Source organism: Lactuca serriola, chromosome 8 (genome assembly GCF_051521515.1).
Source record: "Lactuca serriola cultivar US96UC23 chromosome 8, Lser_US96UC23_V15, whole genome shotgun sequence".
Taxonomy (NCBI): domain Eukaryota; kingdom Viridiplantae; phylum Streptophyta; class Magnoliopsida; order Asterales; family Asteraceae; genus Lactuca; species Lactuca serriola.
Window position 1 is genome coordinate 205,397,821 of NC_136415.1, and position 6,146 is coordinate 205,403,966.

Genomic DNA, 6,146 nt, shown 5'->3' on the forward strand with positions numbered 1-6,146 from the left:
CAGTCGGGTGAGGCCTGTGAGATTATAGCATCCCAGGTAAGACCTGGTAGGGACCTTATGGTCAAGATAGGGGAATCGAGAATCCCAGGACTTGTAGCGCCAGAGTGGCAGAGTAAATGGAGCAGTTGTAGATAGCCGAAGTATCTTCGGAAGTCGCCGGGAGCGACTAAGAGATTGTGTTGGGTATGGTAACCGGTGGGAGTCCGGTAACTTAGTTAATGGCAGGTTAGTCGGGACCAGAGTGGTCTCGGTTTATCCGTAAGGCGGATAAAGAGATAGCAGGGTTCTCAGTCAGAGGGAGTAATCTTAAGAGGAGTTTGGGTGCGAGCAGCTAGTTGACCGAGGAGTGCTACGCCTCTCACTATAGGGTTAAATAATCTCAGAGGGAAGGGTTTGACCCTGTTGCGCAGCTCTCGTATGAGTCTAACCGTTACAGGGATGAATCTTTTACTCGAAGGATTATCTGATCCATTCGTTGGGTTGGGTGCTCAGCACTAAGATATAGTAGTATGAAGTAATCATTGAGTATTGGCAGTAGTGACCAGTACTGGGAGTGGCTGGAGTAATGGATACCATGAGGGGTATGTCCTTCGTGACAATAGATGAGGTGTTTGGTTATGGAACATCGCCTTGGGAAGGCCAGTAGCGCGCAAGGAAAAAGGAGGTGAACCCTTAGGATGTCCAACTTAAGTACTCGGGAAGTACCGGAAGGATTGTCAGTTGGGTAAGTTGTGTTCTCAGGATTTAAGGGATTAAAGTGCACTCGAGGTTATTATCCTCAAGGACTAAAGTTAGCTGGATGGACTAGGCAGAAGGCCATTGAAGGCAATCCTCTGAGGTTTCGGTTGAACAGTTGAAGTGAGTATCGGACAGAAAGGCGGTGAGCAGATTGCAAGATAGTTAGCCGTAGTGGACTTTGAGGACGAAGTCTAGTTTAAGTGGGGGAGAGTTGTAACGACCTATTCTAAATCATTCAATTATGGAGTTTCAGAGGCCAAGGCTAGGGCCTTTTTAGTCTTTTATGAATCTTTGAAGATATTGACATAAATCGACCCTAAAGGAAATATTTGGCAAGGAGGTCCTACGCATGCATGAAATGCATGCATGTAAGTAGCCGGGTACACCCATCGTAGGCTGGGTTACGCCCATCGTAAATAGGATAAGTGATTGCAGGTGTCGGGGTCGTACGCCCATCGTACAGGATGTACGCCCAACGTACGTCTAGTTTCCAGAAACCCTATTCTTAGGGTGTACCACTAGAAAAGGAACATTATTCCCCAAGCCTCAGCTTCCATTCCACCCCTAGATAACTCCCATAGAAACCCTAATCCTCTTGAGTGTTCTTGAAGCTTGTAAGTTCATTTTGAGTGCATCTTAGTGTTCTTGGAGTGGAGGGATCATCTTAAAGTCTCATAGATCAAGGAAGAGCTTTTGGATCCAAGTTATCTATTTGCAGGCCCCAGAAGGTATAAATCATCTACCTTTCCTTATAGAAGCTTAGATCCAGATGTAGGAAGTTTTGGGATCTTTCTAGGTCCAAAGATTGGACCTTTATAGTGTAACTTCATTTCCAAGCTTGGGATTTCCATCCTTAGAGCTAAATATTTTCCCATGAGCAGTAAAGTATCGATTTTAATGGTCCTTATGAGCTATTCCATGAGATCTAACCTTTGTTTATGGAAGTTTGTTGCCACCTTTTGAGTTTAGGTTTGTTTGGTGAATTGTAAGTCGCCAAGTTAGTGAATTTATGGATTAAGACGTAGATATGGACCAGGATCTCTGATTGTAGCTTCTGAAATGGATTAATAAGCACTTAATGAAAAAGTGTCTTAACAGGAGGATTACGTTGAGCGTACGTGCATGTATGCCCAGCGTACTCACAAGAAGCTAGTACGCTTAGCGTACATTGGAGTACACCCAGCATACTCAGTAGAGTTGGATTTTGAGTAATTGGGCGTCGGTGTGGGCTGTATCTTGGACTTCGGGCCTTAGTGGGCCATAAGGAGTCCATGAATAAGGGCCAAGTTTAGTATTGAGCTTAGGGTAAGGCCCAATAAAAAGGAATTGGGCCCAATGTAGCAAATTAGGCCATTAGTGGGGCTTTATTGGGCAATTGATGGACCTAGAATGAATTAAAGGGTTTGGGCCATGTTTATGACCCGTACCATAGCAGGGGTAGAATAGTCATTTTACACATAGAAGGATCATTATTCTGATTTATTGTCTTAATTGATCATGATAGCCGGGGAGCAACCGAAACATCAGTCAGGGATTCTTTACTCGGATTTTTAGCAGTCAGTTCTTCGAGGTGAGTTTTCCTTCCAGTAGGAATGGGTCTACGACCACGATGCCGACCCGTTTAGTTAGCAGTAGTTCCGGACTTCGGTACGATGCAGTTTCCGGACTTCGGTCCGAAGTAGAGGGCAATGCCTTGGATAGTTCCGGACTTCGGTCCGATGCAGAGGACAAGGCCCTGGTTAGTTCCAGACTTCGGTCTGATGCAGATGGCAAGGCTCTAGTTAGTTCCGGACTTCGGTCTGATGTAGTTTCCGGACTTCGGTCCGATGTAGAGGGCAAGGCCCTGGTTAGTTCCGGACTTCGGTCCGATACAGTGGGAAAGGCCAAGTAGTTGCTTTATATGTTATTGTATGGTATGTGGTAGTTTTGGGGGAGCTCACTAAGCTTCGTGCTTACAGTTTCAGTTTTGGTTACAGGTACTTTCGATAGCGGAGGGAAGAGCTCGGGATGATCGCATGGCACACACCATAATAAGAATATTTTCTGAATTAACACTGTGATTTTATGTTATGATTTATGTTATGGATTGACAATCGTGGTTTAAGTAATGTTTTTCAAACAAAAATTTTAGTCATGATTTTTGGGTCGTTACAGTCTAGCTGTAGTGAACAACTCATGTGTGGGGGTGTCAACCTCGTATAGATCTATACACAATATCCTGCTCTCCCTGCAGGAGACTTTGGTTATAACTACATGACTTACGATGTACGCTAGGTAGGTACGAGTGAAGGAGTGTCTCACAAGAGCCTTAACGGAATTTACGCGAATATTGAATTTCATTATTTAACGTTATAAATATTGTTACTATTGTATTTTTTTACTACGAATTATAAGTGATAAAAATTTGAGCTAACATTTTCTTTGACTTTATGGTGATTTTATCACACATCAAAGATAAACTTTTAAGCATAACAACATAGCATATAAGCTATACAAGATAACTTTGTTTTTCCAACAACTTGAGATTCAACCAAAATCTTGAGTTCATGGACTTTTAACACGGTTTCACAACATTTCAACACACATAACATGTAAAACACACACATGAAAGCAAATATACGAAGATTTACCCAACACTTTGACTTGTATTCTACCCCAAAGAAGGAAAAAGTCGAAAATAAGGGGTATGAAGCTCATCTTGGGGCCTTTTCGGTTTTAAAGTGGAAGATGATGAAGGTTTTCTGCCTAGATTTTCTTCCTTGACGAGATTTTCGAAGTTGATACCTTTCTAAGAAGCATATTCACGAAAACGAGAGAGTAAGTGAAGGATCTTTAACACAAACTTGGAACAAAGTAAAAGAGTTTGTCATAAACTTACGAAGGGATGGAACTTGAAGAAAATCCTCTTGAAAAAACACACACAACTAACGATTTTTAGAGGAATGAGGTGAAGACGTTTTTTAGAGTTGAGAGGAAATGAGAAGTGAATGAAGTTTGAAATGAATGGTGGGGTGAGAGATGGGGAAATTGGCCGATTAAGGAGGTGAGAGAGGAGGGAAAATCATGGATGTTTGTTGGACAATAATACTAGACCTAGATGTATGTTAGTCCATTGCTCTAGATACATATCATGCAATATTGAGGTGGCACTAAAGTCACCTCCTTTCTTTTGTTTTCTTTCTTTTTTTCTTTTTCTTTTTGTTAATCGATCGGCCCAAAGGAGAAGGAGAAAGAAAAGGTTTTGGGCTTGAAGGGAAACCAAGAAAACCTTAGGCCCAATAGCATTTTCGGTTGGCACAAGTTTTCGGGCATGGATTGGGCCTATAATGGTTCCAACCCAATAATAGGTCTAAAAGAAATAGATTGGGTCCAATAAGGATTTTTTATTTAGAGTGAGAAGCCAATAGAGAGTTTTGGCCCATTAGGGCCCAAATAATGGTCTTTGGTCCAATGAAACTCTAAGTGAAGGTTTTCGGTCCAAAAGGGCCCATTAGAGGGTTTTTGGCCCAAAATATTTTCTAATAGAGGAATTCGGCCCATTAAGTTTTAAAAATAATTCATCACGGCCCAATAAGGCCCAATATGGGTCTTACGACCCAAAACTATGTCAAATAAGAATTTTCGGCCCATTAGAAATCCCAATAATGAATTGTGGCCCATTGATACTAAAAATAAGGCTTTTGGCCCTATAGGATCAACTTGAGAGGTCATCAGAGCATTAGGGCGCAATAGGAGAGTCTTGGCCCAAATAGGAGTTTGGGCCGATAAGGATTGGGCTAAGGTCCAAAGTTGAGTGGACATAGCTTATTGGGTTAGGTTTTGAGCTTTCACGGGGAAGTTTCGACTCGTATCACAATTTTTGGAGGTATAAACTTGTATAGCATTGATGTTTGATTTATACCAAATGTAGGGTTACAAGATTACACAAGGAAATTATTGTGCACAAGATAGAAATCTTAACCATAATTTGATATATGTGATAGCGTACTAGCTGAGATGCTAGTGTGCCTGGCGTACCACTAATGTACGCTTAGCGTACTAGTGGATGTTGGCCGCGGGTTCATAGCCTCGTATGCTGGGCGTACGAGGGGGAGGTAAGAAAACCCTAAATTTTCAAGTTTTAGCCTATATAAGCCATATGTTTGTCTATTTTGATCATTTCCTAGTCAGTCTCCATATCCTAAAAATGTTAATTCGATCCATAGCCCTTGTTTGGTGATCTTGAGCTCTTGTGAAAATTTGTGGAGGGTTTTGTGTATCTAGAAGAAAAAGCTTGAAGACTTGTTCTTTGGAGAAGGGCTTTGAGATCTAGCATATCATCCTCTTTTGGTAGCCTGTATGGTATAAAGTTCAAAACTTGCCATTTCATTTCTTAGATCTTCTCATTGGCATGTTTTTGATGATTTTGGTTGGTGATTGGGAATTAAGGATATTTTTGGAGCTTAACCTTATAGATCTGGACATGTTAAGGGTTCTTTATGCATAAAGGTGCAATCTTTATGGTGGTTTTGGTCTCATGCAAGTATTAAGTCATTTATTAAGCTCCTTTGAGCTCTAGATCCCCATTAATCCATGCATGCACATAAATTTGGCAAGTTTATGTGATTAACCACCTTGGGGAAGTCAGATATGAGTTTGGATCAAGTCTTAATGGATTAAAAGTTGATTTGGAAAAGTTGGCCCTGATTGGTGAGTACGTTGGGCGTACAAGTTTGTATGTTGTGCATACAAGCCTTGCATGCAGTACGCTGAGCGTACAGGCTGAGTAAGCCCCACGTACTTAGTAGGCTTGGTTTTCGTTGTTTTGGGCTTCAGCTTTGGGCTAGGATGGGCTTGGTGGTCTTGGGCCACGTTGGGCTATCTGGATTTTATTGTTGAGCTATTGAGACTTTATTGGAATCTCCTGGGTGAAGGACCATGAAAGGGATTAGGCCCAATTTGGAAAATTGGGCCATATTTGGGCCTTGAGTGCTTGTGTTAGATTTTAGGCTTTTGGGTCATCTGGCTTAAGCGTTGGCATTGGGCCAAATTAGAGGAAGGACAAAAAGATCTTTTACCCCGATTTAGACTCTTAGTGTGATTCAGGATCTAATTATTGATGGGATGTCATTTTGGTATTTGATAGCGCGTGGATTTTGGCAGATCTGTAGTCATATATTTTATCTTTGGGCTTCATCTGTCTGAGGTGAGTCTCCTCACTGTACTATTGGGCTAAAGCCACCAATTCTAGCCTATTGCTTTATGTATTATAGGAAGACCAGGGGTGGGCCTTAACATTTGTATGAAAGTCCCGGAGGTGGCTCCTAGTAAATTTGAATGCGAGACCAGAGTTTGGACTCTAGCAGTTAAGTAGATAAGTAGTTGTTGATTGTATGCTAGATGTCTTTGTGATGCTTACATGGAAGACC